Here is a 12,353-nt window from a genome sequence, read left to right as displayed (position 1 = left end):
GGGTAAAAATAGGAGCCAAGGTAGGGTACCAAAGGAGGTGGGCCCCACCCAGGCGGCCTCCCTACGCGGCTAGGGGGCAGGCCGCGCCACCATGTCGCCTGAAGGCCTGGTAGCCCCCCTCTGGCCCATCTTCTAGTCAGAGGTTCCTCCCGGTGCGTGTATTTTCTCTATTTTTATTGGAATTTTCTGGGGCACCTAAAAATCCATTTTCCTACACACAAGAAAACCATACACGCAGCTCTGCTGAAAACAGCGTCAGTCCGGGTTAGTTTCGTTCAAACCATGCAAGAATGAGGCCAAAACAATAGCAAAAGTGTTTGTAAAAGTCGATACGTTTGAGACGTATCAACCCCTTCACCCACCTGTCATTCGTGGGAGAAGCACTCAGAACACACACACTTCATTACCAAATCCATTTTCTGAAAGAGAACCACCTACTCATGGGTTGAGACCAAGATATTCCAATCCAATCATTTGAATCTTGATCTCTAGCCTCCCCAAACTATTTTTCACCAAATCAACCTCTCCTACCCATGCATATTCTGGAGAGAGAGATTTGTGTTGAGGATACTATCTTTAGAAGCACAAGAGCAAGGAGTTCATTGATCTACCCCATCTATTACCTTTTAGAGGGTGGTGCCTCCTAGATTGGTTAGGTGTTGCTAGGGAGCCTCCTACTTCGTGTTGTGGAGTTGAACCAAGATGTTTGTGAGGGCAAGGAGATCGCCTACTTCGTGAAGATCTACAAGTGGTATAGATAAGGCCACTTCATTGTGGACACTCCGTGGGTGGAGCCCTCCGTGGACTCTCGCAGTCGTTACCCTCCGTGGGTTGAAGTCTCCACTAACATGGACGTATGATAGCACCACCTATCGGAACCATGCAAAAAATCGCCGTGTCAACCTTATGTGTTTGATCTCCCTTCCTTACTCCTCTATTTACACTTGCATGTTTACTTTCCGCTGCAATACTATTAGAACCACATGTGTAGGGTGTATTTACTTGTCATAACTGCCATAGTTGCCTCGTAAGTAAAATTGGGAAAAGGCAAAAAATTATCTTGTCAAGTAGTCTAATCACCCCCGTATAGACATACTTTCGATCCTACAAGTGGTATCAGAGCTTTGGTCTCCATTTCATTGGTTTAGCAACCTAGGAGAGTATGGCATCTAGTGATGAAAATTATCATCGTAGAGGTCCTTACTTCAATGGCAGTAATTTTGCTAGTTGGAAGCATAATATGAAGATGCATATTCTTGCCTTTAATCCTCATGTTTGGGTTGTTATTCGTGTTGGTGTGCAAGGTAACTTCTTTGGAGAAGGGCATGAACCAGATCGTGATGCGACAGCTTATGAACTGAAGATGTTGCAACTTAATGCTCAAGCTTGCGATATCATCTTCAACTACCTTTGGACCGAAGAATTTAACAAAATCAGTCGTATTGAGAATGCAAAAGAGATTTGGGATACTTTCGTTGATATGCAAAAAGGTACTGATTCTATCAGAGAATCTAAGTTGGATGTGCTTCAAAGTCAACTTGACAAGTTCAAGATGAAGGATGGTGAAGGAGTCGCTGAAATGTACTCTAGGCTAGCTCTCATCACCAATGAGATTGCCGCTTTAGGAAGCGAAGAGATGACCGACAAATTCATCATCAAGAAGATATTTAGAGCTCTTGATGGCAAGTATGACACAGTGTGCACATTGATCCAAATGATGCCAAATTACAAAGATCTCAAGCCAACTGAAGTCATTGGTAGGATTGTTGCTCATGAGATGTCACTCAAAGATATAGATGAGCTGCACAACATGTCAAGCGGTGCTTATAAAGCTTCATGTGATGCTCCAACTACTTCGTAATACAATCTTGTCACTGGTGAAGAGATAAGCCTTGTGGTTAGAAAATTCAACAAGTTCTACAAGAGTAGAGGCAAAGATAGAAGCTCAAGTTCAAGACATGATGACAAGCGTTCGTCTAGTCGTGACTGAAACTGCTACAATTGTGGGAAACCCGAACACTACTCAAATGAGTGCTCGGCTCCCTACAAAAGAAGAGAAGAGTCACCTCGAAGACGAAGCTCAAGAGATGAGTCGCCTCCCACAGAGAAGGCATAGAGAAGATCACTATGAACGAAGACACTCACGGAGAGGTGAGGAATTGGAGAAGAAGGACAAGTACACCAAGAGTAGTTCAAGAAGAAGACATCAAGCTCATGTTGGTGAATGGGTTTCTGGCTCCGAATCGGATCACCACTCCGAGAGAAGCTATCACTCCCACTCCGACTATAGTCAAGATGAAGGTGCTGCTGGCATTGCACTTGTTTCCTCCAACTCCTACGACTTATTTGGTTCACCAAATGAGGGAGTCAGAAACTACTTCATGGCTAAAGGCCCCAAGGTATCACACCCCGAGTATCTTGATTTCAATAGTGATGAGGATGACTTGTTAGGAGAAGATGACTTGCTTCTAGATAAAACTAGTGATTGCACTGAAAATGAACTTGCTAATTATCATGCTAGTAAAGAGAAATCGAATGATGATGATAAGAAAGAGATTGAACGACTAACTCAAGAATTAAAAACTCTTAACTTAGCTCATGAGACTACTCTAGAAGATCATAGAGAGCTTGCAAGAACCCATGAGAAGCTACGCTTCGAGAATCTCAACTTGGAGCAAGAGCATGAGTTCTTAAAAGCAACCAATGATGGCCATCGAAAGAAGAGTTCTTCTTATCTAGCCAAACGATTACTCTTGTCTAATTTTGTTCCACAAGTTAAGCCTAAGAACACTAGTAAAAAAAGCAAGAAGGTTTCTTCATCTAGTAACAACAATGCTAAAGCTAAATACAATAATGTTGTTGCTAGTAACTCTATTAATTCCACTAACGATTCTCTTAGCCAAGTTACACTTGAGCAAGAAAATGATTTATTGAAAGGGATTATAGAGAGAGGTGTCTTCAAGAGTCTTGCCGGAAGTAAGCAATATAAGGAAATTGTGCGTAAGCAAGGAGGACATCAGAACAAACAAGGTATTATCTATTTCAACGTCAACGGAGATGTTTGGGAAGAAGGTCCATATCCCACTCCCAAGTTTGTTCCCCAGGAGGAGAAGTCTGCTCCTTCCGAAGGAACAAGCTCACAAGATGACCTTCCACCACAAGATCACAAAGGCAAGGGAAAGCTTCAAGATGACATTGACCTATTTGAAGAAGAACCCCAAGCCAAGGTCAACTGGGTTCCCAAGGATACTACTAGCTCTACCTCAACAAGTGCTACAACAACTCCAAGGATTTCCATAAATTTGATGTGGATTCCCAAGAGGAAGAACTAGAATTTCTTGAGGACTGACTCTGCAAATGAAATTCACTCTTATTCTTTTTTGCAAGAACTATATGCAATCAAACTCAACGTTATGCATTAGTTCAAGGAGTCACACATTCCCTCAAAGGTAAGCAAGGAACTAGGTAATCAATGCATCTTTGACATCATCCCATTTGTGCTTCACTCCATGTTCATAGATATACTTGCATATGTTCCTTTTTGCTTTGTGACTAAGCCATGTAGGTGAGAAGAGTATGAAAACAACAAAGGATTGCTCCCAACTCAAGATGATCTTCATCAACTTTGAGCATCCACCACTACTTTACCTACTTTAAGTCTTCCACGACAATACCCAAGGTTAGTTGATCCCTCTTTGTGGGGATATCATATCAAGGGGGAGCTTTGCTCTAATACTTGAGTATAAGCATCTCCTAAGGATATGAACGCATTAATGCTTATGTAAAAGTGGTAACCCCACTTGTGCTTAACGATGAGTATGACCTATGATCAAGTATTCTTGCTTGGCTCCTATGTCAACATACTCATATATAGATGACCTTGTCATCACCCAAGTGCTTGATAGCTGCTATGATGTTTGTGCATGTTCACCATGTTTGTATTCATCATTCTTATTCTGTGAGCATGTTGGTTTGCATGTGTTTGATCATTCAAGGATATACTATCTTTGTTATTTGGCTTTTGATTTATCTTTTGCCAATTGGATGGACAAGAATGTCTAGGACCCTTCTCTAGTTATCTATGTTATCTCATCTCAAGTTCTATTCATGCTTCATCACAAAACTGGAACATGCACTTGTCGATCCCTCTGTGTGAAGGTTCACTCGGAGTTCAGTATCGTGAATGGTTGCCTTCCAAAACCTCTTTGAAAAACTCGGAGCCACCAATTTTCCAAAGTTGATCAGGTTTTCTCATCTCGGTACTGCCAGAATCGCCAACTCGATTTCACTGAGTTTCCCTCTCTACTAACAGTTGAGGAACTCGGTGACACCGATTTTGCAACCTCGATGACACCGACAGCGCAAGGGTATATATACGTGTGGGTCGGACCTTTTGATTTAACTTCGTCAAAACTATTCATTCGCCAAACCCTCGTTGCCCCCTGAGACCCCAGGTCATCGCCTTGACTCCCCGAGCGCTGCCGCTAGTGGGACTCGTGTTCATCAACGAAATCTGCTCCTTCGTCGTCGCCGTAGCCGAACCGCCACCGAGATAGGGTATGTTTCGATACCCTTTGTGTTCCCCGTGTGTTTCTCACAAATTGGATCTTTTAATTCTTCTTTCCACTTTGTGCAAACCTCCTGTCCACCAGATAAAATCAGTAGATTAGGAGAAGTAGGAAATTTCGGATCTGATCTGCCATAGAATGCAACTTGGTGAGACTGAGTTTGTAAAATCGGTTCCACCGATTCCTGTTTTAGGGTTCCTCAGAAGCAACTCGGTGAGACCGAGCAGCTATTTTCGATGCCACCTAAAATGATTGCCAAGTTTCTGTTAAGTGAGCTAGTTTTCTCAATGACTCCGAAAATGCCAACTCGGTGCCACCGATTTACATCCTGCAGAAGATCATACCCTGAGTTTTAGACTTCAAATTTTCCAAAAAATATCTGAATTTTGTGATGCTCATCCAACCCGTCTTTCCTACATCCACTTCATAGGTTCTGTTGTTTGCTGGTGAGTGTATATGTAAGTATGTCAGGTTCGGATGACAGTCAGAATTATTTCAGAGAGCAGAGTATCGAGATGGATGTTGGCACTAGTCCAGAGAGGACTGCTTCTGACCCTAGTTCTCCCAGTTCCCATGGCTTGCCCAAGGTAGCTGCTACTGCGACAACAGACCTTCCCTGGCATCGGCGCCAGGAATCCTGCTGCTACGGGCTACGCCTAGAGGGACTTCCTTGGCAAATATGCAAAGGATTTCCCCGCGGCCTTCGAGCCTTGCGTTGGTGTTCCCTTGAAGAGGAAAGGGTGATGTAGCACAGCGGCGGTAAGTATTTCCCTCAGTTTGAGAACCAAGGTATCGATCCAGTGGGAGGATCGCGTCAAGTCACAAGTACCTGCACAAACAGAAAGAGCTTGCACCCAACGCTATGAAGGGGTTGTCAATCCCTTATAGATTGTTTGCAAAGTGAGAACTGAAAGCAAAAAGTAAACAAAGCAAAGTAAAAGTGAAAGTGGAGACGATAGTTGTGAATAGACCCGGGAGCCGTAGTGTTCACTAGTGGCTTCTCTCATGAAAGCAAGTAGATGGTGGGTGAACGAATTACTGTCGAGCAATTGATAGAACCACGCAAAGTCATGACGTTATCTATGGCAATGATTATATCTATAGGCATCATGTCCAAAACAAGTAGACCGATACTTTCTGCATCTACTACTATTACTCCACACGTCGACTGCTATCCAGCATGCATCTAGTGTATTAAGTTCAAAAGAACACAGTAACGCCTTAAGCAAGATGACATGATGTACATGGACAATCTCAAACTTATGATGAAAGCCCATCTTGTTACCCTTGTTGGCAACAACACGATGCATGCCTTGCTGCCCTTATGTCACTGGGAAAGGTCACCGCACGGTATGAACCCAAAACCAAGCACTTCTCCCATTGCAAGAATGATAGATCTAGTTGGCCAAACAAAACCCAAGACTCGGAGAGACTTACAAGGATGTCAAATCATGCATATAAGAAATCAGCAAAGACTCAAATATAATTCATAGATAATCTGATCACAAATCCACAATTGATCGGATCTCGACAAACAAACCGCCAAAGAGGATTACATCGGATAGATCTCCATGAATATCATGGAGAACTTTGTATTGAAGATCCAAGAGAGAGAAGAAGCCATCTAGCTACTAACTACGGACCCGTAGGTCTGAAGTGGACTACTCACGAGTCATTGGAGAGGCGATGATGTTGATGTAGAAGCCCTCCAACTCCAAAGTACCCTCCGGCACGGCACCGGGAAGGGTCTCCAGATGCGATCTCGCGGAAACTGAATCTTGCGGCGGCGGAAAAGTATTTTCATGGATGCCCTGATTTTTTCTGTGATTTTAGGGAATTTATAGGCCAAAGAGCTAGGGAAGGGGAGCGCCAGGGAGGCCACAAGCCTGGTTGCCGCGCCCCTGGCCGCGGCAACAGGGCTTGTGGGCTCCCTGTGGGCCCCCTGCCTTGGCCCTCAAGTCCTCCGATCTTCTTCCGTTCTGGAAAATTTATTTCGGGGATTTTATTCCGTTTGGACTCCGTTCCAAAATCAGATCTGAAAAGAGTCAAAAACACAGAAAAAACTGGAACTCGCACTTGGCACTAAATTAATAAGTTAGTCCCAAAAAAGATATAAAAGGTATACAAAACATCCATAGTTGACAAGATAACAGCATGAAACCATCAAAAATTATAGATACGTTTGAGACGTATCAAGCATCCCCAAGCTTAACAACTACTCGTCCTCGAGTAGGGAAGTGATAAAGAATGAATTTTTGATGCTTTCATGCTACCTAGCATAGATGTCCTTTGTAACTCCTCTTATGTGACGTGAATGTTCAGATCCATTAGATTCAAAACAATAGTTTTCTATTGATGTGGAGACAATAATACTTCAAGCAAACTAGCAAGATAATCATGAACTTTCAAAACAACTAGGCCAAAAAAAAGTTATCCCTACAAAATCATATAGTCTGTCTATGCTCTATCATCCTTGCACAACGAATTTAAATCATGCACAACCTCGGTATTGGCCAAGTAATTGTTTTCACACCTTTACTTTCTCAAACTTTTTCAAATCTCACGCAATACATGAGCGTGAGCCATGGTTTTAGCACTATAAGTGGAGTGGAGTGTGGTGGAGTTTGCAAGAAAAACAAGGAGAAGATGGTCACATTGACTATGCATATCAATGAGCTATGGAGATGCTCATCAATAGATATCAATGTGAATGAGTTGGGACTGTTATACAATTGATGCACTAGAGCTAAGAGTATGTGAAAGCTCTTAAAGAAAACTAGTGGGTGTGCATCCAACTTGCTTGCTCACGAAGACCTAAGGCAATTTTGAGGAAGCCTATCATTGGAATATACAAGCCAAGTTATATAATGAAAATTTCCCACTAGCTATATGGTGGTGACAAAACGAGAGACTCTCAATCATGAAGACCATGGTGCTTAATATGCACAAGTGTGGAAAGATGGTAGCATTGTCCCTTCTCTCTTTTTCTCTCATCTTTTTGGTGGGCTCTTTGGCCTCTTTTTTATTTTTTTTATTTTTTTATTTCCGTGGGCATCTTTGGCCTCTTTTATTTCCTCACATGGGACAATGCTCCATCAATGATGATCATCACACTTACAACTCAGAACTTAGAGCAATGATGACTCTATATGGAATGCCTTCGGTAGTGTACCGTGACAATGATCTAGCATGGCATAGACATCAATGGAAACATCATGCTAGCTATCTTATGATCATGCAATGGCAATTTAGAAGTGGTGGCACATGTCATGGTGGTAGTTGTATGGCAATATATCTCGGAATATCTTTGAAAAATCCATAGTAGGTAGGTATGATGGCTGTTTTGAGGGAGGCTATATGGTTGGTTTTGTGCACCGGCGAAAGTTGCACGGCACTAAAGAAGATAGTGATGGTGGAAGGTGAAAGTGCATCTAAACCATGGACCCAGCATTAGTCATGAAGAACTCATATGCTTGTTGCAAAAGTTTTAGTAGTAATCGAAACAAAGCATTCAACGCATACTCCTAGGGGAAGGGTTGGTAGGTATAAACCATCGCGCGACCCCGACCGCCACACAAAGGATGACAATCAATAGACTAATCATGCTCAGACTTCATCACATAGCGGTTCACCATACATGCATGCTACGGGAATCACTAACTTCAACACAAGTATTTCTAGATCCACAACACCTTACTAGTATAACTTCAATATTACCACAACCACAACTCAAAACTAATTGAGATAAATCAAACTTCTCCAACTACTCAATGCACATGAAGGTGGAAGTTTTCATATCCCTTTGGATAACTACCTCTTTTGAGACTACTATCATAGCATAGATTAACTACCAAGCCACGCGCTTCCGTGCTCTAAAAGATATAAGTGAAGCACACAGAGCAAAATCAACTAGCTCAAAAGATATAAGTGAAGCACATGTGAGCTGAAATGTTCTAACCAAAGCATATAAGTGAAGCTCGACAAAATCATGGTGAGTGCATGTCTCTCTCTCTAGGTGTTCAGCAAGGAAGATTGTGACACAACAAAAATAAAAGACTCCTATGATACAAGACGCTCCAAGCAAAACACATAACATGTGGTGAATAAAAATATATCCCCAAGTAACGTTACCGATGGATTGAAGACGAAAGAGGGGATGCCTTCTCGGGGCATCCCCAAGCTTAGGCTTTTACGGCATCCTTGAATCAACTTGGGGTGCCTTGGGCATCCCCAAGCTTGAGCTCTTGCCACTCTTTATCTTTTTTCCATAAGAACTTCACCCAAAACTTGAAAACTTCACAACACGAAACTTAAACAGAAACTCGTGATAACATTAGTATAAGAAAGCAAACCACCACTTCCTTAGGTACTGTAGCAAACTTAAATTCTACTTACATTGATGTTGGGTTACTGTATTTTCAATCTTCCATGGCTAATACCCCCCTATACTATCCATAGTTTCATAAAAATAAGCAACCAACTCAACAAAAACAGAATTTGTTAACCGCACACCAGTCTGTAGCAATCTGTATACTTCGTATACTTCTGGTACTTCAAAAATTCTGAAAACTTGCGACGGTCTGAAGAATTTGCGTAGCAATCAGCATCAAAAAGAATCAACTCAAAATCTCTTACAGAAAAAAAAAATTCGTGAGCAGAAAGTTTCTGTCTTTTCCATCATGACCAAACGATCATCCACAAGACTAATCATAACGGTTTTGCTTGGCACAAACGCAAAAGAAACACAAAAAACACAATCATAACAGAATTATGAAAGTGTGGAAATCACAAAACAGAAAGAAAAAGGATAGATTCGTTGGGTTGCCTCCCAACAAGCATTATTGTTTAACGCACTTAGCTAGACAAAAGGTGATGGAATCACGTATAGTCATCTTTGGTGCTCAAACCATAAGTAGCCCTCATCATAGATTCATAAGGCAATCTTATTTTCTTTCTAGGAAAATGCTCCATGCCCTTATTTAGGGGAAATTGAAATCTAATATTCCCTTCCTTCATATCGATGATAACACCAATAGTCCTTAGGAAATGTGTACCAAGAATAATGGGACATGAAGGATTGCAATCTATGTCAAGTACAATGAAATCCACGGGTACATAGTTCTTATTTGCAACAATAAGAACATCATCGATCCTTCCCATGGGTTTCTTGATAGTAGAATCCGCAAGATGCAAATTAAGAGAACACTCTTCAATCTCATGAAAACCAAGAATATCACATAAAGACTTTGGAATCGCGGAAACACTAGCACCCAAATCACACAAAGCATTGCATTCATAGTTTTTCATCTTCTTTTTGATAGTAGGTTCCCACTCATCATGAAGTTTTCTAGGTATAGAGACTTCTAATTCGAGCTTCTCTTCAAGAGATTTCATCATAGCATCTACGATATGTGCAGTAAAGGCTTTGATTTGGCTATAAGCATGTGGAGAGTTTGCAATGGATTGCATCAAGGAAATGCATTCAAACAAGGAGCAACTATCATAATTGAATTCCTTGAAATCCAAAGTGGGAGTTTCATTACTACCCAAAATTTTGATTTCTTCTACTCCACTCTCCACACCTTTATTTTCAAGATAGGTGGGCTCCGAATCATTGGGGCGTTTTTCAACCAAAGTGGATTCATATCCAGCCCCTTCATCAATAGGTTTGACATGCGAAAACAAAGATTCAAGAGGAGTCACACCAAGCACCTTAAGATCTTCATGATTTGCATCACTAGAACGCACCCTTTTAAACCATTCATGCCTAGCGCGAATTTGGGCAGTTCTTTCTTTGCTCTCATTCATGGACACACGCATAGCTTTTAAAGTTTCATCCAAGTTGACCTTGGGAGAAGCACATCTAACTTTCAAAGCATCAATATCACAAGACTTCCTATCAACGCTCTTAGCCAAATCGTCTATTTTGAGTAGTTTTTCCTCTATGGACGCATTGAAAATATTTTGAGAGTTGATGAACTCTTTGACATTACTTCCTAAATCAGAGGGTAATTTGTTATAATTTACATAAGTGTTGTTTTAGGAATTTCCATAATTGTTAGAGGAGTTACTAGGAAAAGGCCTCGGAACATAGTTTCCTCTAAAAGCATTGTTCTTGCCAAAATTGTTCCTACCAACAAAATTAACGTCCAAACTAGCGTTGCTACTCTCAATCAAGGAAGATAGTGGCATGTCATTAGGATCTAAAGGAGCATTTCTACTAGCAACCAAATTCATCAACTCGTCCATCTTAGCACTAAGCGAGTTAATTTCTTCTATAGCGTGTACCTTTTTGCTAGCAGGTGACCTTTCAGTGTGCCACTGAGAGTAGTTGGTCATGATATTGTCTAGGAGTTTTGTAGCGTCTCCTAACGTGATTTCCATGAACGTTCCACCTTAGGTGGAGTCCAAGATATTGCGAGAAGCAAAATTCAAACCAGCATAAAAGATTTGTATAATCATCCACAAACTCAAGGCATGAGCAGGACAATTTCTAATCATTAACTTCATCCTCTCCCAAGATTGTGCAATGTGTTCATGATCAAGTTGCTTGAAATTCACGATATCGTTACGTAGAGAGATAATCTTAGCCGGCGGAAAATACTTGGATATGTAAGCATCTTTGCACTTATCCCAAGAATCGATACTATTTTTAGGCAAAGAAGAAAACCAAGTTTTTACGCGATCTCGCAACGAGAAAGGAAAAGGCTTCAACTTAATCACCTCATTATCCACATCTCTTTTCTTTTGCATATCGCAAAGTTCAATGAAGGTATTGAGATGGGATGCGGCATCTTCACTAGGAAGGCCAGAGAATTGCTCTTTCTTAACAAGATTCAGCAAGGCAGCGTTGATTTCATAACATTCCGCACTAGTGGCGGGAGCAATCGGAGTACTAATAAAATCATTATTATTGGTACTCGAGAAGTCGCAAAGTTTGGTGTTTTCAACCATGATGACTTCAACAAACCAACAAGAACACAAGCAAGCAAGAAAACTGGCAAAGGAAAACGGCAAAAGGCAAAATAAAACGGCAAAGGAGAAAGGCAAAAAAGGCAAATGAAAATGGCAAGGGAGAAAGGCAAATGAAAACGGCAAATGTGAAGTGGGGGAGAGGAAAACGAGAGGCAACTAGCAAAAAAGGTAAATGCAAGAGATGAGTTTGTGACACCTACTTGGATAGATCTTGACTTGATCTCCCCTCCCCGGCAATGGCGCCAGAAATCCTTCTGCTACTGCGACAACAGACCTTCACTAGCAACGGCGCGACGAACCCTGCTGCTACGGGCTACGCCTATAGGGACTTCCTTGGCAAATATGCAAAGGATTTCCCCACGGCCTTGGAGCCTTGTGTTGGTGTTCCCTTGAAGAGGAAAGGGTGATGTAGCACAGCGGCGGTAAGTATTTCCCTCAGTTTGAGAACCAAGGTATCGATCCAGTGGGAGGACCGCGTCAAGTCACAAGTACCTGTGCAAACACAAAGAACTTGCACCCAACGCTATGGAGGGGTTGTCAATCCCTTATAGATTGTTTGCAAAGTGAGAACTGAAAGCAAAAATTAAACAAAGCAAAGTAAAAGTGAAAGTGGAGACGATAGTTGTGAATAGACCCGGGGGCCGTAGTGTTCACTAGTGGCTTCTCTCATGAAAGCAAGTAGACGGTGGGTGAATGAATTACTGTCGAGCAATTGATAGAACCGTGCAAAGTCGTGACGTTATCTATGGCAGTATTATATCTATAGGCATCACGTCCAAAACAAGTAGGCCGATACTTTCTGCATCTACT

Source organism: Hordeum vulgare, chromosome 2H (assembly GCF_904849725.1).
Source record: "Hordeum vulgare subsp. vulgare chromosome 2H, MorexV3_pseudomolecules_assembly, whole genome shotgun sequence".
NCBI lineage: Eukaryota > Viridiplantae > Streptophyta > Magnoliopsida > Poales > Poaceae > Hordeum > Hordeum vulgare.
Note: the sequence above shows the minus strand (reverse complement) of the source record.